The following is a 27,721-nucleotide window of genomic DNA, read 5'->3' on the forward strand; positions in this document are numbered from 1 at the left end:
GGGGTAACAAATTCAGCAGTGAGAATGGACGTCCTGCCCTTGGCTTCCTGGCGCTGCCAGAATAAATCTGGGCCCCCCTGACCGAACTGCTGAAAAGTTTTCACCCACTTAACATGGGTTTTATAATTTTAACTTGCAAGTTCTTGTTGAATTGAGCCCCGTTGCGTGGACAAATTGGACAAGAAAAGTTTAAATGTTACCACTTTGGCTTCTCCTCAAGTGGTGCTGAGCACAGATGTTTGCAGGGGCCATCATGTCCCTGTAAGAATGGGGGCTTTGTGTGCATAACCTTACAAAGGGCAGAATAGCCCTGCTTTGCTGCCAGCCACAGGATCATCCTATCTTTATGTGTTGATTTATTAGGCCAGGGATGAATGAAACCGTAATTAATATTACTGAAGCATTAGAGTCTATTTAATTTAAATGCCACTGAATATTTCACTTTCAGTTGGGAGTGACAATGTGTTCGGGACTGTTGGTGAAAGCCTCAGCCATCTGTTACCCCTACTAAGAAGGGAAGACAAGAGAGACACAGGGAGACAGAGAGCATTGAGCTTTGTGGCTTTTCCAAGCCTCCAGGATCATCATTCAACTCAAGGGCAGCCAAGAAACATTCCTGCACACTGGACCCTTAATGTATAGGGAAAAGGCCTGAAAGGGTATAGGGCCAACACATCTCCCCAAAGGATGGAGAGAGAGGGAGACAGAGGGAGATGGAGATTTACAGGACATACATATGTACATACATACCTAAAATATGTGTGAGCACGTGCAACAAAGTCGAGTGCCACGGCAGTAGAAGGAGGGTAGAGCAGGAAACCAACTTCACACCAACCTTCAGGTGGTGTAAAAATACTTTCAGAAGTTGGAAGGTAGGGAGGAAAGAGTCAAGGCAAGGTTTGACTGTTGGTTTTAATCAGCCTAAGTGATGAGGTTCCAGTCCAGCTACACTGTAGCAAACATCCAGCCTTAGACTTGACGGGTATCACAATGTTGGGAGCATGAGACACTCCCGATGGTCCACACCCATCCAAAATAAAAAAAAAATGGAGAGGGGGAATAACGAGGGCAGCGGTGCAGGCAGCAGGCTTAGTCCCAGGGAAACGCTGTGGGGCAGGAAATGAGCAGCTGGTGAAGCATCACCTTTGCTCCTGCGGTGACAGAGGAGGGTCCCAGGCAGAGCGAGGGGCTGGGCACAGGGGCGGGAGGAGTGTGCCGGCGCCGGGCCCGGGCACGGGAGATGGCGGGACGGGCGGCTGGGCAAGGACGCGGGTGGGAGGCTCCGTAGTCCGTGGGATGGTAATTAGCACAGTGGGTTTTCTTATAATTGGGATCATTTGTTCTCCCAGTTTTTCTCCTGCGAACTGATTTCATGCCAGAGGGAAGCTGTGTGACTCACACCTTGCCATGCCAATTAGCTGATAAACATCAAATGTAAACAAAGATGGCCTAATTAAGACTAGTCGCCCAACCTCTACATGCATCCTGTCAAAATCCCACCAGCCTTTCACATCCAGACTTATTTTCTTGTTTGCTGGGACTAAATTAGCGGCTTTGCACAAGAACCACTTATCTTTGGGAGAAGCTTAGAGCAGGTAATGAAGAAAATTGGGAGCCGGCCACAGGGGCGGTGTCACCCCCTCCATCTCGGGAGGTGCCTCCTGCCAGGGCTGAGGGCAGGGATTTGTCTGCCACTGGGTAATGCTGGAGGCTGACCCAGCAGCCACATCCTGAGGTATTCACTCAATTTGTCTTCCTGAGTGCTACTATCTGCACATCAAATCTGTAATGTGTGTGTCTCCTGCTGCTCTCACCTGCTGTGAAAATTCATCAATCAGAGCCCATCGCTTACCATGGGCCCGTCCCCCGGCTCGCAGCCCGGGGAGTTATTTGCACTTTGGAGCGGAGGTGTACGACAGCGACACATCCCAGCAGCAGCGTTTCACACCCACTTCGCACCAGAGCGAGGGATCACGCAGGTGCGCTGTGGCAAAGAAACAAGCCCATGGAGGGAATTTTATTCCAGGAGGTAGCCTAATGAAGTCTGTAGGATTGTTTCATGGCATTATAAAAAATAAAAAGGGGCCAGAAAGAGATCTCAGTGGATCGTCTGGACTATCTTGCTGCACCTAAACCAGTTCCCCTGAGTCCCTGAGACTCCCATGGCTCACCCCATCAGCCTGTCCTGGCATCTCGCTGGCCTTGCTGTCAGGGAAGACACCCCTTCGGTTTGAACTGAATCTCTTTGCTACACACTGAGCCCATTTGCTCCAATCCCACCCAGGATGAGCACAGAGAGCAAATCTTCCCCTTTGTCACCATCCTTAATGTACTTGAAGGTTGCTATAATCTCTTCTTCCCCGGCACCTTCCCCTCTTTTAAGCTCAGCAGCCCCAGGTCATTCACCTGTTCCCCATAAATCGTGTTTTCCAAGTCTTTCACAATTTTCAGCACTTGGCTCTGAGGTCTCCTCAAGCATTTCCGTTGCTCCTGAAGCATAACATCCAAATAGGAGCATGGCACTCACCTGGCTGTGCTCCACTCCATCCCTGGCTACAACATGCTTGTTCCTCCTATGTTCCACCTTGCTTCTTCCAGCCCAACGTGGTCATCCCGACTGCTGTCCCACCTCCCTGTGTACCACTGGCCCTCTTTGCTTGGGGTCAGCTGAGATTGGAATTAGGTAACATCAGTTCCACTATCCAGGATGGGAATGACAATTTAGCAATGGCTGCTTTCAAGGCTGACTGTCCTCAAGCCCAACCACTGCTAGTTCAAACTGGCACTGAATCCACTCGTACTGTCCTGTTACCTCTGTGGTTTTGCAGCATCTCTTCCAGTGGCTTCATCCCAACCACATTGCCCAGCCCTGTTCAAGAAAACATCATGAGAAGCACTACCTTCCTGAAGTGAGAGAAAACTGGAGTCAGGGGTACATCCACCACTTCTCTCCACATGACAGGACTTCCCCTGACACAGAAAATAACTGGAGTGATTTAACTAAGTTTGTTCTTGACAAATCCCCATTAGTAGCCCCCCCACACCCCCGGGTGTTTGCAATTAGTTCTGTGATTATTTGTTCCAGCACTTTCCTGGGGTGGAAACTGAGTAACCTTTTCTAAAACTCATCAGTGCCTCTTTTCCCACTATAAATATCCTCTACAAGCCCTCGGTGAAAACCACTAATGGCTCTGAGCCCACGTCAGGCCCTTTGCCAAAGATCCCAGGTAGCTGGGGAATAACCTCTCACACCATGTCAGTGAGAGCGATAAAGCACAGCCAATGCTTCCCTGCTTCCCACAAAAGATCTCAGGAAATCACCTGGAGGAATTACCTCTTCTGGTTTAGTCTGATTGAACTGGTGGCTCATTTATCCACACACGAGAGAGGGACCTACTCCACCGAGAGGAGGTAGCAATTAGCTATGCCTTGTGCTCACCAATGGGTACCCATATTTCTCAGGACCTGTTATGCAGTCTATGTCAGCATCCCCATAAATGACAAGGTTCACTGGGAGGAAAGATGAAGGAATGCAGACATAGTGCAATTGTAAAAGGTGGCCAGTCAGAGTCAGTGGCATTTCCTTCCCAACCGCCTGCTTAGAGATGCTCCAGAAACAAGCACGGACTCCCCTCACTAGTCTGACCAGGTAGGGAACAGGGACTGAGTGAATCAGCTCCTTTTGAAGAGGGAATGGGAAGCATATATTTTCACACAACAAATAGAAGTAATTCTGATGTCATTTATTTAAATAACCTTGCAGCCGAAACCTCATACATTTGAAAGTTATCTGCCTTGCAAATTATATGAATGCAGGGCACTGCTTCCCAAAGAAACCAGGAAGGACATGTTGGTACCTGGCTGGAGGAGCGAGTGAAGAAGCTTCATGCCAAACTGCTGATGTCCCAATCAGTGCAAAAGTACAAAAAATCAAGTGGAGAAATGCAGATTGCGCTACCAGTGTGGATTTATTCACAGCTCACATCAGCATAGAGGTACTTACAGCACAGAAGTGAAGATGTGAAGATACCTCAACTGTTTTAGTGGGTAAGTCATCTAATACATTGTAAGAGAAAAATTTCGTGGCCGTTCAACAGTCTGGTGGAGTTCTGGCAAAGACAGTTCTCAGTAACATGTAAAGCAGGTCCTTGTCGGTGGTGTTAGCAGGAAGTTTTTATATTCCATGAACTTACTATTGTCTAAAAGTGTTTTTGAAAAGAGTTTATGAGCTAATCAGCAAAGTAACATAATTATGTCAGATGACAAAGCTTTTTGCGTGTATGGGTTTCTCTCCACTGGCAGAGCTCAAAACAACATGTAGCCTCATAACTTTTTAAATTCCAGTCAGATCCCACTTGCTCTCCCCACTGGCCTCCAGCTGACTCATCCTTTTCAGAATATTTCTTTTCATTACTGTGTCTGTAGGCTGCACATCCCGGAGCTGGAGCCAGATCAAGCTGGTACCAGCCAGTGTGGTGAACCAGCATTTCTCCACGGTGGTCTCATCAACTTCTACTGAATTTCAGCTTTTACTGAAAAGGAAAGGGAAAAAAACAATCAAGCTCTCCAGGAACTATGAGCAAGCTTTGTCACTGTGGCCCCATGGAGGACAGCTTCACTGACATGGTAGGGAAAGAGAAACAGTGGGAAAATGTGACTGCACCCCAGTGGCGACCTGCAGCAGGTCCCAACGGCAGCATCACCTGTGGGAGCTGTGGGTGTCTCCCCATCCCCACCTGCACAGCCATGGGGACACTGGAGGGGAGATGACCCACAGGTTTTTACAGTGAGGCAGCTGCAAGGGTGAAGCAACCTGGAGCAAACCCAGTTCTGGTGTCCCTTCTCCAGGGACCTGCAAGAGGGGGAACCCCACAGGCACAACGGTGTCTGTCTCCTGAGGTGGCTGTCCCTGTGCCTGCCCTCCCTGGCACAGCTGCTCCGTGCCAAGCAGCCCTTTCTCTGCGTGAGAACCAGAAGGAAAACGATGCTCATCAGCCAGAAAAGCACCATGTAAGTAAAAATGGAAGATTTCCAGTTCCTGAGGAGCTACCAGTGAGCATTTTCAAAAGTGGCGTTAAAGAACACTTTGAAGTACAGCCCATGAGTTTAAAAAAATGCATTTGGGGGATAAATCCATATCTTGTTCCAAAGATACAAACTAAGCTGCATTTTACTAAATATAGACACGTAAGGCACAGCAAAATTCATCAAAACTCTCAATCATATCTCCCAAAGAGATGTGTTGTGACAGGAGACCAGCAACACCATGAAAATAAGGGCTCGGTATTCCAGTACTTACACGCACGAGTTACCTCCACAGTGTAAGCAAAGCCACTGGATCAAACACTTGCAGGATTACACCCCTCACAGCTTACACCAGGTCACTTGGCAGGATCTTTTCCCACCAGACAGTGGCTCACACTCCGACCAGGCTCCCAGCACTTCCTCCAGAGCTCAGCTTTTCCGTCATCGGAGATCAAGTAGGAAAGTAACGCTAAAAAAAAAGCTTTATTGATTCAGTTATACGAAATGATCCCCTTTGCAGCACAGTTTACACTAAGCCTCCAAATCTGACATCTCTTTGAAAGCCCTCTTAATATATCCAATTATAGATTTTCAGCAACTTTGTGGAATGTCGGCTTTCCCGGCGACTGACCCCGGAAAACACCATTGAAATCAGGAGGGATTTTGCTATTGAGCTCAGTGGGGGAGGATCAGGTCCTACATAATTTTATTGTCAGCAATGATGACCTCTCTTCACAAATGAAGAATACCCATCCTGAACCACGGCCTTCGGAACGTAAACCATTTATTTTTATAGCTGGATCCTTCCCCAAGTGGGATATTTTGTGCATGGTTAACTTATCCCAGGGCTTTAAGTGCTTGCCAAGTGGCTTTAATAGCAGGATGTTGTTTAAAAAGATTGGGAAGGATTGTGGGCAGTAATAGAGATAATTACCAAGGAGAGATAAATGAATCTTCCATCTCAAACCAGCTTGGCTTTATCATTGGGTCAGGAGGGAAGATCCAGAAAAATCCCCTGTCTAAGACTAAATGTGTAATGATAGTTTGGGATTTAGGGAAGTTGGCAGCTGTCGAGATTTTTTGATAAAAACATCTTTTGAGGCTTAATGCAGGTTTGCAATTCCATATAAAGGCATGAAATCCCCTTTTCACTCCAGGGATTTGGCATCATGAAATAAAAAAGCTGGAGGTGAATTTTTCTGGGAGAGGAGCAGACAGCAAGTGGCATCCTGAACTGAGAGTTTTGCAGGTGGCACCAGGGTAGGGAAACTGCCCATGAAGGGACTGAGCACAGATCCAAGCAGGTAAGGAGTGTTTTGCAGGACACGGGGCACCTGCAAGGGGTACAGGTGCCATTAGGATGCACATCAGAAGCCTCTGGACCACCCCACGACCACCCCTCAGCTGTCCCTTAACCTCTGGAGCGACTGGGAGAGGACAACATGTGCCAGGCTCAAAGCTTCTCTTTCTGCTTTGGAAAGAGCAGAGAGAGCATATCGAGGACAAATTCAAGTGTATTTATTTATTTATTCACTCACCAGGGAGGGGAGGAGGTTGGAAGCCAACCATTTTAATGAGAAATTAGCTTACTTTACCGGGCAGAATAAGGTACTGCATGACACAGCAACTTTTCAGGTCAATCTTTTTAAAAACGAGTTGCCAAATAAAGAGTGTCACAAAAGAAAAAAAAACAAGGGCTGAATTCAGACAGGTCTCTCCTGCTAGGATTTGGGGGGTTGGAGTGGAGTTTCGGCTTTTCTCCCTCTGTGACATCCTCTTTTTCCTTGCCTGGTGCCAGACAGTGCCCCAGGCTGCAGGACCCTTTTCTGCTCTCTGCGGTCCAAGCTACCCGAGGTGACTTCTGCAAACACTCACGGGGCTTTTAAAAGAATTGGAAAAGGCATTTTAGAGAGAGATGATTTATTTTTCAGCTAAGGCCTTACCCAACCAGGAAGCAGGGGAACTTCTGGGACGTAATCAGTCAATGTGGAGCACTCATGGGGCTTTCATGAGAGTGGAAAAGGCCTTTTAGTGAATTATAACTTATTTTTCAGCAAAGGCCTTTTCTAGCTCAGGGTAGGGCTTTTCCCAGTTATCCTCTTACCAGTCTACTTTTCTCCTTTCTGTATTCTCAGCTATGGGAAATAACATGGGGGAAACTCAGAAGGACTGTACGGGGAGAAGCCTGACAAAATGATTTCCCTCATTATGATCTGGAAAGGAAACAGTGACCCATTTTTCCAAAAGCAATATTAAAAAAGGCAGAGGAATGTGACATGAGTGATACAAAATGAGACATCTTTGGGTTAAAGAGTCACTATTTCAAACCACCCAGCTACTTCCCCATGTTTGCAATTGCCCCCAAGAGCCGGACAAAAGCCATGAAAGAGGTGCATACAAATTCTCTTTGGTATGACAAATTCTCCTGTGCAAGCAGGGTCCAGGAGGAGTGTTGTTCTTGTCAGGTTTACAAAAAAAAAAAAAAAAAAAAAGAGATCAAAAACCAACTATGAAATAAAACTGGGGCAAAACCATCCCAAAACACGAAAAACTAAGTCCCCTGCCAGCGAGCGCAGCTGCGTTACCCCGAAGGAGAGCCTTCTTACTGGTGTGGGAATCTCAGCCCCTTCCCAGCTCTGGGATCTGCGTTTCCAGGCTCCAAGCCCTTCTCTGGGGAAGGGGGACAGCCTCCCCAGCCAGCAGGCCATCAGTTAAACTCACCACTGCCTCGGGCTCCTGTTCACAGCCCGCTTGCCTTTAATATCGACATGCTCACACTTGGCGGTATTACTCGGAGCTTTGGGTCTGATGATCATATTTATATGGCTGACACCCAGACCTACTTGCCTATTCCTGCGGATTCCCGTGAAGTGCTGTCATGGCTTATTACCTGTCTATCTGCCTTCAAGCCTGGGTGACTTTTAATTTTTTTGAAGCTTAATGCTGGGAAAACAGAATCGTTTCAGATTGGTTCAGTTCACCTCCTGGATGTATGGATTTATGGGGTATAACACTGTAGCACACACAGCTTAGGAGATGGTTTCACTGTGAGGCTCTTAAAAAATGGCCTTATTTTGTATGAAATAAACCTTTTCAGGAGTGTGTCAGCAAGGGGAGAGAAGAGAAAATGTCTTCCTCGGCTTTCGGAAACTTCCACAGCCTTTGCTCCGTGTTGCTTGCCAGGCTGAGGAGCCCTTGTTCATGCCTCAGTCTAATCCAGAGTTGTGTATCAGAGCTCAGTGATAATTGGAAACTCTTCTCACTCCGGCATTTTCAGCTGTTGTAAAAGTCTGCAGCTAATGTCATAACAAGAATTAAACTGTCTCATCATATTACACCCATCTTAGCTGACTTCGCTGCCTATTAAGGTGACAGCGCATTGATTTAAAATTTGTGTTAATTGTTTACCCCTTCTTGCAGAGGCTTTCTTGGGGGTTTTGTAGCAACCTGCAGGCTGTAGCTGTGGATTATCTTTGTGTTCAGCTTTATATGGACTTAAAAAAAAGTCCTTTGTCTGGATCACACCATGTAATACCTCAGCCCGTGGACTTCTTTGGCACGTATATTCCCTGCGTGGGTCACTTTTAAAAATAAACTAGTGGACAAGGCATAGCTGGCCTTCAAATTACAAGACTTTAAGAAGTTTTTTCCCCCTCTCTGATATTTATTTGTATTTGCTGCTTTCAATTTTTCTGGCTACTGATAGCAGGGGTGTTTTTTCAGATAAAGGTATCACTGCCTACAACAATTTCTGCTTTATGGGTTTAACAAAGAAAATACTACCTACCAAAACAGACCTTACAGCCCATCATCCTAAGGCTTCAAACTTTTGGGCTGAATAAGTCTGTCCCTGTGTAAGCCCGTGGTAACAAATTTTTTACCCGGAGCTGAGAATGAAATTTATTTTGTGTCATATGCTATCTCTGGCACAAAATGAGCATCACCTCAACAGGAATTTGGTATGCTCCGTGATTGCAAGGCTGGAAAATAGGAGACATTCTCTTTCTTTTTCATGATCTAGTTCTCCAAATGCATAAACAGTGTATTTCTCCATGGATATTTGAAAAAAAAAATCTTTCATTGTCTCTGAGACTATGAGGTTTTTTCCCCCACTTCAACACGAGCTGAAACATTTCTTTCTGCTCCACTTTGTTGTGCTTTCTCTCACTGGAGCAGCTACTAAATGGGAAATGGTAAAATGTAAATTTGTCTTAACAAAAAAAATCTTACTTAAGGGAAAAAGGTAAGTAATCAAGTAAATAATAAATATTTATTGAGATCAAAATATCTTTGACACCATCAACTTTTTGTCCCACGTGTCAGGGACTTTGGAGCAGACCTTGGACTCATTCTGGGAACGTGACCTTAACCAATGGACATATTCCTGAGGAGACCCACTCTGCCTTCCCCTGGCAAGAAGTGCTAATCACATAACCAGCCTTTCCCTCGGCCCATCTCCCACTGGGTCTTTTTTTGCTTTTTAGTTAAAAAAAAAGAGCTTGTGCATGAGCTGCAGCCGGATTTTACAATTCTCCAGCGACCAGTACATTTTACACAGTTTATAGCTTATTAACATGATTGAGAATTGCAAAACTATTCCCGGTTATTTGAGTTCCCAGCGTTTGTTCCCGGGGAAAACCAAAGCCTCCCAGCTGCCATTAGAGAGCACTTCATTAGAAAACAACATTCACTATTTATATTTTGAGCAGAAAGTGCCACTCACTTGTATGAATAAAGCATGTGCTTTCCCAGGCCGTTGCTGGCTGTTCCCTGCACATCAGCAGCCTCGGCCAGCTCCGGCACCCACACCTGGCAGTGCCTTGAAAACGGAGAGGGATGTGCTGTAACAGCTCCAGCAACCAGTCCGGCTGTGGGATGGCACCCAGGGCCGCCGGGTGCTCTCCCATTAAAGCAGAGCCAGGGAGGTTGTCTATATTTAACGTGAACTTTTCTGCCTTTGAACAGAGCGTTGCTCGGCGCACGATAACCGCGCTTTAAAAGCCTTTTGTTTTGCTCCTGTTTTGATGAACTTCTTTCCCTTTGATGTTCATCTGAGGTTTAATAGCGATAAAACAAGCACAATGGTTAGATTGTGGAGGGGGAAAAGGTGCTGGGAGAGCACAATGCAGCGCATTATCCGCTGGCTCCCCTGTGCCGCCCGCTTGGCAGGCGGCAGGGAGAGGGAACCAGGGTGGCAGCCGGGGCATCCTGCTGGCTCCCGCTGCAGTGACACCAAAACCAGGCTCATAGCAGAGGATCAGGCACAGCCAGGCCCCGGGAAGGGCTCACTGCTGCCAGCAGCCAGCCCGCAGCACCTTCTTGCAGCTGTGGATGCCACAGGGATGTGGTGCGGGGTCAGTCCCAGTTTGGGACATCCTCCCCCAAGGCCTCCCTCCAACCCCAGGGAGCGATGGCTGGCTGCAGTGTGTGGCCCTACATGAGTGGGATGCATCCCAGCTCCCTCACTGTTCATCAACATCCTGTATCAGCATCCCATGTCAGCCTCTCCCACACCTGCTCTGCCCCTAGCACAGGGGGTGAGAGTTTGAGGAAACCCCCTGTGAAGCACTGGGGTAGCGCTCCAGCACAAATGCCAGCCTCTTCCCAAGCTGCCAGCGGCCTCGGCTCTGACAGGTTTTCAAGAGCCAGGTGGTACTTGCTGTTGTTTGGGGTCTGGCTCCCACAGTCTTCTGTGGGCAGCTTGGTTTTCCTTCAGATATACATTTCCAGTCCATCTGACTGGAAAGGAAATCCCCGAAAGCAGGAGACAGAGGGAACCCCTAAATGTGCTATTTTTATAGTCTTTCCACAATTTTGTGAAAGGCACTGATGAACCACTTCAGGAGGCAAGACGGGGCAGCAGGGCCAGCAGCCACCATGGCCAGTCCAGACAGCAATGTGCCCACAGGCCAGTGCTTACCTGAGCCCATTTCTCCCTGCCCAGACCCTCTGCGGGTTTGAATCAGCACCCTCGTGGCTTAAGCCTCTTCACAAATTATTTGTGCTTATTAACTCCTGGCACCACCCTCTTGTTCCCTGTCCGGTGACATCTCCCAGCAGCCAAGGCTGGTGCTGCCTGCCCAGCTGTCACCTTGCAGAGGTGCCCTGTGGCGCCCAGGAACTCCCAGGGAAAGGGCAGTGCCCAGGCTGCACCCCCATGCCCAGAGGGGCTGGCAGACCGAGGTGACCTGGTGACGCCTCCGTGACTCAGGTATCGCTCTTTCCCTCTCCCTGCCCCAGCCCTGCCCCTGGGCAGCTGCTGCTCTCAACCACGTCGTGGCACATGCCATCCCTGGTCACATCTCGGGACATGCCAACCCGGGGCACATCTTGGAACAAATCTACCCCGGTCACACCCTGTCCCCACGAGGCTGGGGTGCGGATTCTGCCCCCTCCCAGGCTGGGTGCATCCCCTGAGCCCCCTTGCATCCCAGACCCCACTTCAACCACCACCATCCCAAACCCCTGACAGGGGGCACCATGTGTATTTGGGATATTTTTGTGCAGCACCAACAGGGTGAGTCATTTTCTGTGAAGGCCCTCAGCACTGGGTAGCCTCAAGCACCTTTTCCCAGGAATGACTGAGGTGGCTTCTGTAGTTTTGTGGGGACTTACAAGGACATGTGTCTGTCTTGTCCGAGCTGTCCTACTGTCTGCAGACAACCTGCTGTGCAAAATAAGGACAGAGTCCTAATGAACTCATACATAATCTCATTTCTCCTTAGATGGCCTCTGCCACCAACAGCTGTCTCTGAATAGGTGGGGGGTTTTTTAAAGAAAATTATATATAGACCTTCTGCAAATATAATTTCTTACCTGACAACAAGTTTGAGGGTTTTTAAGTATTGAGTTGCCAATTTTGGGGATGGTTCATTGTCTGTATTTTTGCTTAGATTTTCAACCTTATCTTATGACATCTGCATTCACTGCTGGTCTGACCTACTTAGTGAAGTCAAAGATACTGAAGATATAACTGAACGATCCACTTCAATACATACTTATAATTTCAGGGTTTTGACAGAATTCATTAGTTTCTAATGATAACTTCTTGCTGTTCAAACACTAGTTGTAAATTTACGCTCAAAAAAAATCTTATTTGCAAAATAAAACCATTTTGTTTGCCTGAGAAGGCAAAATCTGCAAGCTCAAATAACTGAACTGCACCTGAAATGCACACAGGGCTTTTTAACAACACTGCTTATCAACCAATGCTAATATCTGCCAGTGTAAGCCCTTGGTGTACCACAGTCCCTGTAAAATTTAGCTTAACTGCAGCGAAAAAAATCCTTTTCTTTTTTTTTTTTTTAAGGAACACTTTCCACTGCATCCCCATTTCAAACCCAGAAAGCAAACAAGTTGTAGCAGACTTTCTCTTGCAAAATGAATTTGTCAAGCTCTGCTGCATTTTGCTGAAGTGTAAGAAACGTAAATAAAAGCGATCCGAAAATTAAGAAGCTGGTTTCAGGACAGAGACCAGTGAGGATTTCTGTGTGTATATTCACTATTCCTGAAGTTGGAGGTGTGGGTGCATTTTCTCGTTGCCAGAGGAAATCATTCACAAGTCTAAAACCTTCCAAGACTGATTCCCTTCCCTATTGCACTGTGCAGCTCATATTTTGATAATATTCTGGAGATACAAGTGAAAATAGGAAATAACTTGCAATTTTGAGATAGACTCTGGACTCTTCCTTTTCTCCATTAATGTTTCATACAATATATTTTATATATATATATATATATTTTTATATATACAAAGCCTCTGAAAATTGGGCACAAAGCCTCTGAAAATCAGGCACAAGTGTTTCAAGCAGGTCCTGGACACTGAACATTTACAAACACCTTCTCGTCTTGACACAAAAATACTTGGAGCGTAACCTTGTGTTTTCCTGGTAGCTGATGCCTTGTTTAGTGCTTGGGAGAGTATAGCTGTGCTATTTAACACTGTATTTTCCTGGCTTTTAATCCATGTTATGAACCTACCGCCAAAGAGCCTTTCAAAATGACTGCGACCCTGCCACTAAGGTTTGGAAAGCAGTTGCTGCCAGTGTAATATTTTCCTGTATCTTTACCATTTATGTACAAGCTGGAAAACATTTTTTTGCTGGATCTGAGCTGCACTGAAGCAGCCTGTGCAAACTGCTGTTATTATTCAGTGGGCTCATGCTGCCGTGTGGGAACTTGCACGTCCAGTTTTCAGTGACCCCTTCAGACACAGGCACAGACCTCCTCTGCCACGATGCCAGTCCCCCATACACTTGAGGATATTTGTGGATATGCTTTGCTGGGCAATAAAATATAATTAAAAATGTGCAAAATGAGGGCGTGCAATGTTTTATTCCTGGAGGTAAAATCCACTTAGTAAAACTTCAGCGTTCTACCGAGTGAGAGGTTCGTGCTCAAAAATGCATTTCTGCAGTTTTTTCAATGAATTTCCTCAGGTGATTGATTTATAGATGGCTGAATGGTGGTAAATTACAGAGTGCACACAATCAACATAAATTAGTAGTACTAAGCAAGTGCCAGATACTCAGAGACTCTTTATTACTTTGGAGTATCTCATATCAGTAAAATAAAATTGTTTCACGTAACATGAGGCGAAAGCCATTTGCAAAACAGCATATCCAACCTAACTGTAGCCAATTTGTTTCTAAGCTCTGTAATGCAAGGGCTGCTTTGCTCTGTTGTTACCATAACCACGTATTCAGCAGATGTGCTACACAAAGGTTTTTCTTATCCGAAAATCAGTTACATTTATGGATGTTGCTTTAAAATTAAAGCACAGACCCCTGAGCCTGCAAAGATTCAGCTGGACCCTTAACTCTGCATACAGCAAGGAAGCTCAGAACCCAGGCGAAATCCCTTGCAGAAGCACAAGAGGAACACTTTTAGGAGCAGGGTCTGTGGAAGTTCCACTCAAGGACCATCACCCCCTCCCAGTAAAAACTGTCTGTCTCAGGGACAAATTACAAAGAATTTGCCTTAAAGCCTGGCTGGGCCACCCTTGAGCTGCGGGTTTTGTCCCAGACTCTCAGTCTGAGACGGGCAGGCAGTGCCTCATGTCCAAAACAAACGGAGCTGGATTTGTGAATCCGTGAAAAAGTGCCAGTCAGGAGTGCAGGAGGGTGGGCTGTAGGTGACTTAGAGCTCATGGATGGCTCTGCATTTGTTCCTTTGAGTCCTTTTCCCTCGAGGATTCTAGGCTCTGGAAAGTTTTCTGCCTTACAGAGATCTCGTCTTACGTTGCAGGGGAAGGGCAAATCACACAAATTGGAGCTTGCTCATGGAGCTGCCCCCTCCTGCTAAACAGCATATTTCTGTCTGTGTTTGACTGCGTTTTTCTACCCCATCTCCTTCTACTCTGCATAATCTGTCAATATTAGGTTTGCTTTCATTACACTTTACTCTCTCTTAATATCTGTTCTTCCTCACTGATGGTTCCTCCCTTTACCGTGGATTTTTTTCAGCACTTTGGTTTGATTCAAACTGAAACAGCCAGAGTGGCATTTAAAAGTAGTGAATTCGTTTGTATCTATTTACTGTAAAGCACACTATTTGTATCAGCTTCATTCTTTGGGTATTTTTAAGGAAAATGTAACACTCCCTTAATTTTAGATCCTTTCTATATCTTGCTTCAGGCATAGGCTCCAAGAGATGTGCATGTAACACGGATGCTTAATTTACTCCCCCAAATATGCAACAAATATGGCTAAGTGCAAAAAACATCATTAAGAGCATGGCTGAAGACCAGGGGAAAAAAATCAATAAAGCTGCTGTGCATTCCTTATAACCTCAGAATTTCAACACCTATTCGTGTGTCTGGTCTTCCGTTGCACCCTCATGAACTCAAGAGCCTGGGACACACTTATTCATGGCTGCAAGCTGTGTGTGTGTGCACTAACAGTGCAGCAGATTTTGAAACAACCATCTGAGGATGTTATGGTTGTTAGTCAAAATCAGCCAGTAAGGGGGAGATTTTTGTTTGAATAGGGGGATTCAGAATGTGACTCATAGAGAAATCACGCGGGATACAGGGACTCCATGAGAAAAAAGCCTTAGAAAAACACACTATTGTCTGGAAAACCTGGACATGCAAGTGCAAAATCTGCAATATCTGAATCATATCTCTTCCCTGTTACCTGCAGACTGTGCAGACTGTGGATTGAGTAAGTGACATCTGCAGTAAAATATTGAGCAGCAGAGAGAGAAAGGGAAGGGCAATGGCTAAACTTCCACCAGCCTCGGAGAGACTAAGCTTTCCCCTGCACATCTTTTAAGTCTCTGATTTCCACATCTAGGTGTAAACCTGGCTTTGAGCTATGATGCACACTTCTGCCAGTCATGGTTAGTATTAATCACATATTATTTAGATCAATAAGGATCTCCCATGCATGTAGCACTTGCTGCTCTGTATCCTCTAACTCTTTGTAATTAACAATAACAGATCCAAAGAAATTTATACCCAGGCCACAACCCCTTCACTCCCCAACCCCCCACTCTTACTGGTAATGTAAATTCCTACAGCTCACAAAATATAACATAAAATATTACAGTCCTGAATTTTTTTAATGTCCTAATAGTCCCACTGATCTGGCTATTCATGGGATTTTTCACATCACACTATTTCGTATTAACTGTGTGTGTGTGTACCAGGAGAATTGAGTGGTGAAACGGCAGCATCAAATACTTGAAAATGTACATCTCCAGGAAAGACTGTCTCCCTGTCTACACCCACACACGCACTCTCTCTCTCAGATATGTACATGTCTCTCCATCCCAGTGCTTGAATCAGCAATGTATGGTCACTACTGCAGAAACATATGTGGCACAGCGATATCGTAATCAAATGTATGCTCAGACATGTGGCAGGAGGTAGCAGCAATTTACAGCCACATCGAATGCCATGGATTTGGCTTCCTTAAGAAGCATTTCTCACACCAGAAAATGCAATTACTGCTCCACTGTGCCTTCCCACATGGTGATCTGAAATGCTTCGGTAAATGAAGCAACCTGTCAATACTTTATCTATTGCAGATGAGACATCTACAGATAAGGATCAGTGTAATCCAGTCATTGATTTTAGGATTCTCAGTCCTCCAAGGACTGTAACAAATCTATACGTTGTCCCTGAGGGATGGGGTTTGCTTTTGTATTTCTGATTTCATTGGGGAAATCATGTAAAAGTTAATGTAAGCAGGGAGAGCTCTGCTGCTGCCCAGCTGGGGAGGCTCAGGTCCATGTGTGGGTCCTTCCAAACCCAACTATGGTGCACACCACTAATTAACAACCAGACAATTACAGACAGACAAACATCTTTTTTTTTTCCCCAAAGACAAGAAAAGGAGAACAGTTTCAATATTTACCAGTTTTCCTGCTTTGCCCCAGATTTGCCTTGCTTTGGAATCCACTTGTACTGTACAAGCATAGCTACCATTTCTGGTGGGGTTTGGTGACCTGGGGATGTGAAGGAAGCATTTGGCTCTCAGTGCCAATCAGTAAATCTTGTTTGTAAGAATGGACATACAGAAAAATTCCTGTCCTGATGTATCTTCATCTGGAATTTACATGTGTGTGTTATTCCTTTGACATACTTGCCCCAAAGCAGGTTATAAACAGATAAATGTGTCCTTGTAATAAAAAGAGAGATTTTCTCTTTCTGAGAGGCCCAGGAATTTGAGGGGCCATGTCTGTAGGTGTGTGAAGGCACACAAACATAGGGTCCTTCAAACATACACTTACACAAGGTTTTATGTAACTGAACTTCAATGCAGTGCAAATGTTTACAGGCAAAGGTTTGCAACTCAGTGGCTGAGGATAACAGAGTAGTTTGCTAAAGAAAGCAGGGAAAAATTCTGAACAATGACCCAAATGTCTCAATGTTGAACTAATCAGAAAAGAAAGTTTAAAAGTATGAAGAAATGTTCAGAATTCAGCTAATCTGTAAGATATAATGCACACACAGATGATGGAGGTGTTTGGATATTACATGGAAAAGCCATGTAATAGATATAATAACCTGGGATTACTGAGAATTCCCACAAATACCCTGGATATTGTCATCGGGGGCTATTTCTGCCATTCCAAATGCCACAGCATCTTCAGGTTTCCCCATTTATTGCAAGATGAATATATCAGTGTATATTCTTCTTTTACCCAAATTTTCTTCTACTCCCAAACCTAACTGGAAATAACATGCTGGCAGAGGTGCAGAATGGGCAATTTTCCAGTCTCCAAGTAAAGCCTCCGGTATCTGATCCCCCACGGATAATTTGCTACCACTGAGCAAGGTGTACCCCAAATACAACACAAACATGACTAACACAAACATCTAATGGGGACTGAACCACAAAATATTAGATGTGAAATTGCCATTCCCAGGAAAGCAATTGTCAGTGCTTTTTGGGAGTGTTAAATTTGCTTCTGTTATGCTTGGAGAGAACACTTTCTCACCCTTTGCTTGGTATGATGATATGTAATTGAGACAATCTGTCCCTGAAATTGGAGAAAAAATATAATATTCCACCTATACACATTTTAAAAACATGGCTTCACAAAGTGCATGGCAGCCTTACAGAAGGATTTTCTGGTCACTTAGACTGACCTGCAGAGCTGGACTTTGCTGCTGTGAATCACGCGGACGTTCCCAACTCATGACCCTCCGCAGACAACATCGGCTCGGAGCAGCTCCAAGGAATAGGCTCTTCTGCAGCAAAAACATTATTGCATCTACTCTACGCCTCTGAAACTGCTAGTTTATGCCCCATCATTACTGCATGAAATACGACTCACACGTGAAGAGCGATCGCGGCGGTGAGAGGAGCTGTTAAAGACGCAGGCTCCTCCACACATCATCTGCTCTCTGCTCTCAATCCCTACCCAACACACTGGGCAGAAACCCAGAAACACATAGGTCATTCACAAGGCTGTACGTTCTCCACACCAAACAGCTATAAGGACTCTCATTTTCCAAGAAAAAAAGCTCAATTTTACACTATAATAGGGAAAAAATGTGCTTAGATCGCAAAAGAATAGAAACGAAACCTGTGGTATTCAGTTATTGACATAAACGCCCTCATGCACTGTGTGAGCTGTGATTCCAGGCTAGTGACCATATCACGTGGACCTGGGAATTTGTCCATCACATCAGCAAGCTTTGGATCAGACCTGTGAAAGCCAGAGCTGTACATGTGGCTTTAACTTTATATCTGGCAAGGCTTGCGACTCGGAGAAAAGCACGCTTCACTTGCTTACTTGCTATGTAAACAAGTGCAGACCACGTCACCAAAAAGGCTCTGAGATTTACCCAGCAGATCAGTGAAACATCTGTAGTCTTTCACATATTTCACAAAGAAACATTTGTCTGGTAACATGTTGCATCCTTTCTGAATGGCGACACATGGGGCCATAGGCAGAGCAGTCAAATCACAAGGAAACCAAGTATTATAAAAATCTAGATTCTATTTCTGTATAGTCTATACAGAGTATAAATATATTCTAAATATGGGTTTATTTAAATATATTTCTATTCCATGTATAATATAAGTATAGAATATAAATATAAAATATAAATACAAAACATAGATATAAATATATTCATTGATTTAAATAAATAAATCTATATTCTATATTGTATCCGATCTAAAAGTGCTCTTGCAATTTTGGGCAGAAGTTTTTGTTTGTTGATATGCAAATATGTACAAAAAGTTCTATATAAATAAGAACTATGAGCTTTTCAGGAGTATCTATAATCTTATATTGACCAATTACATTATATACATAGGTTTTCCTGGATAACATATGTAATTTGCACAGTAACATCCCTTCTAAGCCTGAAATTACTCTGCTTTTCTGATAATGGAATTTTGACATCAGGGTCACTTTCAGAAAGTGGGAAATGATAGCAAAATACAGGGCTAAAATTTGAACAAATAGAGGAATATTATGTTTGTTCATTTTGAAACAAAATAAGAATCTAAGAACCGAAATGTGTCGCACGTTGGTTTGTGTGACCATCCCTACTGACACTGGGCAACCATAAATCATAGTATTACTGGAAGCTCCCAGTCAGCTGATTAAGAGGCACTCAAAGAGGTCTGTCCAAATAACCACCTTCCTGACACGAGGGCCACAAGAAGCCAAGAGAATCTGCTCGTGTTCCTCCACTACACGCAGGCTGAAATCCAGAAATTGGTCAGAAAATGGGTTTGCCGTTCACAGGGGCCAGTGCTCCTCAGAAAGGGAAAAATGTGACACTACTAACAGAGGCTGTGTGAAAGTGTGAATGTGCAGCTGAGGTCGGGTGAAAGGGATGTTTGTGTCTGTCTTTGGTTTGTGCTGGGGCATCTTTGGAGTCTGAAGGCAGCTGGGCCAGGTCCAGGTCCTTGGAAACCGAGGCTGAGACAGGACAGTGAGAGCTTCACTTCTCGTGTCTGTGTGTGTGAGAGGGAAGCCAGAGACAGGGTACAACCCCAAGTGCATCCAGGCCGAACACTTGGGGTGCCCACGTGCTGCTCCCACAGGCAGTAAGGTTTTGGGGGTGGGGGTGCAAGAGATTGCAGGGGGAACTCCGAGCAGCCTCACGCCCAAGGCCTCCTGTGCCCAATTTCACCCTCAAGAGGCGCTGAAGGCATCACAGGCTGTGCTGTGGCTTGAAGGGGAGACACCCCCCACGTTAAGGCGCTGGCTGGATTTTTGTTGTGCTTTTCCCACAGAAGTGGAGTTGGGAGAGGGGAAGACTAAACGTCCCAATTTAATTTCTTTTTAATGGTCTGATGGAGCGTCTGACATGTGAATCTTCCCTGTCCCCGCTCTCCAGCTTGACTTCAATGACGGCTTTTAACAAACAGCCTCCCCCAGACAGGGAAATTCTGCTACCTTGCCCAAACCTGCTCAAATACTTTGAGCTCCCAGTTATCCATTTAGCGCAGGGTTTTGGCAAAATGCAGGAGAGGCGCATTCTTTGAACTGGAGGTAGACTTAAAAACAGCCCCTTGATCATCAATGATGTCTTTATCCACTGAACCAGAACTGGGTTTTGTAAAACCTTACGCCCATAGTCTCTTGATCTCCTCCCCGACGTGCCAGCCAGCCCCTGCAAACCAGGTCATTTTAGAAGAGTTCATGCGCCTGTATTCCTGCAGCCCTGCAATATGCATTACAAGTAGCTTATCCGGGGCCATCAGTGACCACAGATTAGCGGGGCGATATTCCCTCTGGAAATCTTTGAGCCTGTCCTGCCTTCCCTCATTACAGAGGCTATCGGGTCTGCATTGCTTTGCATCCGCTAACCGAGGGGGCTTTGCATAAACTCCTCTTGGGGTTTCGGAGTTTTGCCTCTGAGCAGATCGCGGGCAAACCGGGATGCTCATTTCCAGCGCCTGTCGGGGAAGGGAAGCCCTACTGCAGTGCCCGGGTGCCCTGCCATCCCCAGGCCGGGCCTGGCTGCCAGGACAGGGTGGGCTCCAGCCGAGAGCGCCCAGCACCGGGGCCTTGCTGCTTGTGACTTCTCAATGCCAAGTCCTAACTGGGAATTAAAAGCCTGTCCCCTCTTAGTCTTCAGGGGTAAATTTCAGAGGCTCCAACGCTTGATAATTAAGAAGTTCTGTCGTTCCCCTTGCTGTTGCAATGGCTGTGGTATTTTTAAAGCTTTTTATTAAAAATTAATTTCTTTATTTTGTTGGAGACCCATCACTCAGTCACGTGGCTCCCTGTCATGTTTCTATCCTTCCTACTCATATTCGAGTTATGCCATCAAGCTAATATATTGTGACTGCTCTTCTCTCTTGTGACAAAGCCTTGCAGCTGCCTCCAAATCAATAGATGTCAAAGAAATATGAAAACAATCATGACAGAGAACTTAAATCCTGGCTAGAGTCTGCATAATAAAAAATGTGCTTCTGTTCTCAAGGCAGCGGATTAATTTATCCTAAAGTTTAGTCAAATTTTATTCCAGTACCTTTTTCCCAGCAGATAGAGCTACATCTGTTGGGTTTGTAATGTAATTTGTAATTACTGCCCTTCATGTGGTCCAATGCCTTGAACCATCTTTAATTAAAAGCATAATTAAGGGAAGATCTAAAGGAAGACAATTACCAGATGGTCTTTTTTTTAGAAACAGTTAGTTGCATTGAGGATGTGTCCTGGTCCATTTCTGACTTGGATTAAAAGGCAGGATGCCTCCCACACAATCTGCGAGGTGAGAGGCTGAAAAGGGGCTCAGACATCCCGGGCAGCGCCACAACCAATAACTGCGAGAGAGGCTGGGGAGAGCCAGGGGGAGACTGGGGGGGACCTTGGGACAGAGGGTCGCCCTGGCTCCATCCCATTTCCCTGGGTGAGTGAACCCTGATGCCCTGCTCCAGCCCAAAGCTCTGGCAAAACCCACCTAAGTCACACCCCGCATCACCAGGGACACCCTACATCTTCTGGGGAACATTTCTCTGGTGAAAATAGCAATAAATAATAATTATGATAGTAATAGTGATATTGTAGCCGTAATAATAACAATAATAATTTTTAAACCCCACAGGGACTGAATCCCAGAACAGCTTCCAAAAATGAATTATCGCCTTTACCCCGGGTGGGAGAGACCCTGATGGCGTTCGCCGTGCCTGCCCAGCCTTTGCTCATCACCGGAGGCGGTTGTGGGAGGCGGGTTTAGCCAAAATTTCCTCTCAGGCAGCAGCAGCCACCCCGGCCTTGCTGGGCTTAGTTTGGGGATCCCTCCTTGCCTTTTGAGGTACTCTCCTTCCGAAAGATTCCCTGCATCCCGCATCTGGAAGTTTCAGAGACCATTACTAAAGGAGAAAGGGCAGGAGGGGATAGGAAATAACCCCGAAAATATGAATAATGCAACAAAGTGCAGAATTATGTGTGAGCACAAAATTTCTAGGGGAAGCTAGGCATAAAAAAAAAACGGGGAGAGAAAAAGAAAAAGGGAAACCTCGAGCAAGGGTGTAATGTAAATTAAATTTTTGCTGTATTACTAAGATTTCATTATTTGACTGTTCCTACTCAAAGTAAGGCAGCAATGAATTGTAATCATTTCAATTATCTTCAAGATAGTTTCTTTAGGACACAAGTTGTCAGAGATAAAAAAGTACATTCTTGCTGCTCCATGGGTCCATTTTCCAGACGGTTTGTCGTTCTTGCTGCATGATTTAGTCGGGGCTTTTTTTTTTTTTTTTTTTTTTTTTTTTTTGCATACTCCGGCTCTCCCGCACGCCCTCCGCCGGGGTGCGGACCCCCTCCCTCCCCACGCGGAGCGGCTGCGCAGCGCTCCGCGCCCGCGGAGCCGGCGGGGCTGACCCTGCCCCGGCGCCCGCTTCGCCGCCATCCTCTTGAATTAACTTCGCACAAGAGCTTTTCTTTTGGTTGGTTGGCTTTACCACTTTTTCCCTCTTATTTTTTGCGGCTCTCCCAGTCTCGCTTTCTTCCCCCTCCTCACCCCCCCCTTCCCTCCCTCTCTTCCTCCGTGGAATATTTCCTGACCCATTACTCTGATAAAGCAATAAACGCGGGGCGGGCGGCCCCGCACCTCGCCTGGCCGCGGGGCACTCGAAGCAGGATCCGTCCTCGTCCTCGTCCCCATCCCCGCAGCCCTGCAAATACTGTTTTCTCCCTGCTGATGTGGGTTGATTTGCAAGTGAGAGCTGCTCTCCGCCGGGAAGGCGCTTAGGTCTCTTTAAGCGCAAACCAAATAACATTTAAATGCCTTTTTACTGCCGGGGCATTATTTATTTAAGTGGCCGTCGGAAATCACAGCAGCGCGGTTCCCGTTCCTCCCGGAATATTGTCCTTGCCGGTTTATTGGAGCGACTGGTGTAAAACAGGCTCTTTCGGAATAAAAGGGCGCGTTTCTCCCCATTATTCATATCTGCGGAGTCCCAGGCCTTTAGTACATTAAAAAAGCTTCAAAAGGACAATTCGCCATCCACAGATATTATATTTGTGAAATGTCCTTTTGTCGAAGCTTTTAACACCTTCTTATAACGAATCATTTGTTCTTTTCTTTTTAATTTTGATAGACAATTAGCCATCAAATATACACCAGTTGACTGTAACCGAGCATTAAACTAGCCTTTATTTAACGCTAATTTAGCATAGCTGCTTTGTTTAACTTTGCCATACAAGAACCAGGTTTTGTAGCAAAAAATAGGTGTAATTTTATGTGGGGCTTCATTTCTTTTGGCCCTCTGCACAGCAAGCCCTCTCCTCTTTGTAACCCATTCTGCTGGGCAGAAACACCATTTCGGAGTGCCTAGCACCTGGAGTCTGGAAAAAATTAGCATTGATATAGATTTAGTTGAAATGTAATCTCTTAAATCTGTCCAAGATTCGGGGAGATAATTACACTTTCACTGAATTGACAGAGGTCAGCGTCTCTGTGGACCTGAGGAGTTGATTTACTAACAATAGTGTTACATAAAAAATGGTGTTTGAGATTATAATGTTAATAGATGCAGTCACTGGGGAAAGCAGGCAGGCTACAACTAATTCGATGGAACTTGGTTTTTGCTTTACAAGGTTTCGAATCACTTGCAGCATTTAATTTAGAGGAATGAGTTTGCCAGTAATTACAGCAAATGGAAAGGTCGCCTTGGAATATTAGTTATTTTTTGCCAACTTGGGACTCGGGGGTTTGTGGGGAGGGTCCTTTTTCTCTGCCCCCGGCGATGGCCGAGAGAGCCGCGGTGCTGCATCTCCTGCACTTCTACCGCTGGTCACCTCGGGCCCAGCAAAAACCCGCTCAGACAAAAGAAACGGGGGTAAAAAATATTTGTGTAAGCGCTGGAGTAGCCCCTCGAGTGGGACCCGACAGTTTTCTGCGAGAGTCGGGATTTCTTTCTGCTCCTGGGAGATGCTCTCCCGGACGGGCCAGGTCAGCACCTCCTCGGGCAAAGCGCACCACGTCCTGGGGGAAAATGCTCCGCAGCTTCGTTTGCATTTTGGGGGGTCGCGACAGGAGTGGGGGGCTTGGGGCCGTGCTCCGGTGAGCCCGCTCCCGCCTCCCACTGGGCAGAGTTTACCCAGTGACAACCTGGCGGGGACCAGATGGCCCAAATCCGGACACTGCCCCGCCAGCCCCTCCAGGTCACGCTGCCTCTTTGTGCACCCTGCAAAGCCCGGCCCAAGCCCAAGCCCTTGTGCCACGACGTACCCTGTGTGTCGTGACCCTCCACACCCCGCAGGGAACGTTCCCCACTTCGGCAGGACCTCGGCTTTTTTCCCGCAGGGACACAGGGAGGGCCCTGCTGGGGAGTCACGAGTGACCAAGGGGAGCCGAGGGACGGGGTGTCCCTCGAAGGAGAGGAGCTGGTGCCGGGTGTGGGTCCCCTCTCCGGTCCCTCCAGGGGGTCCCACGGGGCTGCTCCCTCCCGCTCCCGGAGGGGTCCCTGCAGACCCGACGGGCAGCGGAGGTGGAGAGCCCACCCTGCCCGGCCCTGTCCGCGCCCGCGGGCCCGGCGCTGGGAGCCCGGCGCTGCCCGCGCTGCGCGGGCGCGGAGGGGCGCGGCAGCCCCTGCCCCGCATCCATCCCCCGCCGAGCATCGCCGCCGGGGAGCCGTAAATCCAAACCGATTCCCTGCAGGACACACCGCGCTCTGTATGCCGGGCCGGGCGGGCGGTGGCTCATCAGCGGGGAGCCCCGCACACCTCGAGGGGATGCGCTACCTGCGCCGGGCACTCCGCTCCGGCCCCTCCGCGCCTCGGCCGGCTTGGGGCACGGACAAAGGCGGGCGGGAGCGTCCCAGCGGCTCGTCCCCCGGGCTCGTCCCGCTGCCCCGGCAGGGCCGTGCCCGTGCCCGCGGGCGGGGGCGCCGGGGCGGCTCCCGGGGCCGCGGCTCCGGTGAGCGCCGGCAGCCGGGGCAGCGCCGGCTCCGCAGCCTTCGCCGCCCTTCCGTCCCTGCCTGTTTATATTTTAAGTCCACCCCGATCTTATATGTAACAGCAATATATATGTTAATTGAAAACTTCTGAATTTAAAAAGGTTGTGACAAGTTATAATTTGTCTTGTCAATGTCTGGAATCCTTGTTTAGCTCTTTAGTTGTGTCTGCTGTTCGTGCCTGTCAGATAACAGCTTGCCTAACACGCTGCCTTCCTCTCTTATGGCACGGAAATGACAAATGTGCTGTTTTATCCATACAATTTATTTCATTATTGTTGCCAGCACGAAGCATCACAATCAATCATAAGGAAGTCCAGTTGGCAGGTGTCAATCTTGGTATGTTTTTGTACGTCTCAGTCTATATTTAATCCAATTACAAGGGTCATGGAGTAAGTGCAAATCCCCTTGTTACAACTCACATCTTATTCAAGATTTAAAGTAAAAAGTCAACTTGATCACATGGGCGCTTTGGGGGTCCTCCGATACCTTTTGATATGTCGTTCCCCCCTCCCAAATTATGCAGAGATAGCGTTTTATCAAAGAGTTATAGCGGGTCGGTTAGGGTTTGGGGATTTTTTTTTTCCCTGAGTGTTTGTGTGCAAATGAAGTATCTTGTTATTTTGCTAAAGAAGAGGGAGGCTTTAATGATGGGAGATCTTTCCGCTCATTGCCCTTTCAAATACAATTGTAGATCGAACTCAGCCTTGTCACGTTGAGGAAAAGTGAATTTCTAACATCCAGGACGTGCCTGTCGACTTTCAGCGAATTGCATCCAATCACCCCCAGGGAATTCAGCTAATGTCTCAGTCTAAACCGGGATGAGGGGAGAAAAACAAATCAAACATTGTCCGGAGTCACGCTTATTATGAAAATGTTTTAAAGGATAGAGAAGGGAAATAATTCAAGACAGCCCAGAATAAAGTTTTCGACAAATTAATAGCATTAGGAGTCTTCAGGGGAAAAGAAAAAAAAAAAAAAAAGAGAGATTGAGAGAGAAAGCCCAGCTACAAAGTTAAGGTATAAAGAAATGATTTATAGCTATACTTTTCTTTTTCTAAGCAAGAAGCATTTTTTTTTTTAATCTTGATTTTTTTTCTTTTTGGATGAGAAACAAGGTTACGGCATTGAAAATAATAGTCTTATTATACAGTCGGCTACGGTGGGATTCTTCACGAGGGAAAATGTTATCTTTCTGCTAAATTTCTGTCTTTAGGACGCTTCAGTTCACAGAAGTTTCTTGCAGCATCTTAAATTAAAGCCCCCAAACACACGCTCCCGCACACTAATCCCGCTTGTTACAACAAGTTTCCAGCTCGCCAAGGGTTCACAGAGTGGGGTGCCCATGTCAGCCGGCTCAGCCCGCTCTGGGCAAATGCTCAGGAGAAGGGAAGGTGCAACCGTTTACCAGGTCGCAGGAGAGCCTCGCAGGCTGCCAGCCGCACAACAGCCGGAAAGCTCTCCCAACTTTATATGCCAGCACACAAAAAGCCATTTCAATAATAACTCAGGTATTTTTTATTCGAAGAGATGGAGCTATTCAGTTTCTATCAAACTACGAGAGGGCTGAGCCGACAGGACGAGAGGATTAAAAAAAAAAAAAAAAAGAAAAAAAAAAGAAAAAAACAAACCAACAAACCCAACAATACAAAACAAGAGCAAAATTACATTCCTGCACCAAGGTTTAAACGCAATCCTGGGGGCAAAAGAGAAATGTTAGACAAGCAAAGAAACGTGTGGGGAAAATAAAAGGAAAATATTTAAAAACACATACCTTGGACAAGGGCAAAATATCCCAGCTAAAATGCTAGTCAAGAGCCTCTTTCCTTGAAAGCCAAAACCACGTTTCTATCGCAATATTTTTCCTGTTCTAGAGCTTTTCCTTTGGTTTTTACCGTTTATTGTAGCTAGTCTTGGACCCTGCAGCCTGTGCAATGCCACAGTAAACAAATTGTTCTGATGTGCTTATTATTATTGCTCAAGTTCTGCTTGGATAGAGAATTAAAGCTCATTATTACAGTGTGTGTTGAGAATTGCTCAATCTATGTGAACACGGGGGTTTGGGGCATCCTCGGGAAAAGGAAAAAAAAAAAAAGGAAAAAAAGAAAAAAACCCCACAACTTCGGAACGCAGTGTAAATCAAATATGTATAACGCTTATAAATTTGTAACACGTTGCCGTGCCCCTGCTCCTCTCCCCTGCCCGGGCGCGACGACGCCCGCACCGAGCCCGCTCCCCTCCGCGCCCGCGGGGCTCAGCTCCGCGCTGCAGCGCGGAGCATCCTCCGTCCTCCGCGGCTCGGGAAAGGCTGCGGACCCGGTCGTGACAGAAGCAAAAATTAACGGGGACACACGCACGGGCGGGGGGGGGGACACTTTGCTGGCCCGCTCCCCCGGCACCGCTCCCTGCCCGAGCCTGCCCGGCGGGGCGCGGGGGCTCCGCAGGGTTGCGCGGCGGGGGGCGGCCCTTGGGCACCCCCTCCTCGGTCCGGGGGTGACACCGGGCCTGCCCGGGGGAGCCCCCGCCGCCGAACGGAGTTTCCCGAGGCAGCGCCCGGCAGGGAGAGGCGGCCGGCCCGGCCCGCCGCCCCCGGGGTCCCGCCTGCCTCTGAGCGCAGCCTTTGCAGGGGTTTTTTTCCACTATTCTTTATTATTATCCTTTTTTTTTTTTTTTTTTTTCAGGCGATCTCCCAGCCAAATACGGACTCTGTTCCCGTCGCTCCCCCACTTTCCTGCCTCGTTTCCCTCTCCCTGTCTCTATTTTTTTTTAGGAGATAAAAAGGCAAACAGAGCGCTCTGGCGCTGGCGAGGGGCTGT

The 27,721-nt window shown here is 46.7% G+C and overlaps 1 long non-coding RNA gene across 1 annotated transcript; it reads right to left on the bottom strand.

Annotated features, from left to right (window-relative positions):
* Positions 1-4,280: 4,280 nt before the first annotated feature.
* Positions 4,281-26,771, bottom strand: LOC120325112. The gene is made up of 3 exons (XR_005566935.1): positions 26,680-26,771; positions 5,300-5,494; positions 4,281-4,532 (listed from the first exon to the last, which is right to left on the bottom strand). It is a non-coding gene; the product is annotated as an uncharacterized LOC120325112 (long non-coding RNA).
* Positions 26,772-27,721: the final 950 nt, after the last annotated feature.

The sequence above is a fragment of the Pipra filicauda genome, unplaced genomic scaffold, assembly GCF_003945595.2.
Source record: "Pipra filicauda isolate LSUMZ 115617 unplaced genomic scaffold, ASM394559v2 scaffold82_size2718185_pilon, whole genome shotgun sequence".
Classification (NCBI taxonomy): Eukaryota; Metazoa; Chordata; class Aves; order Passeriformes; family Pipridae; genus Pipra; species Pipra filicauda.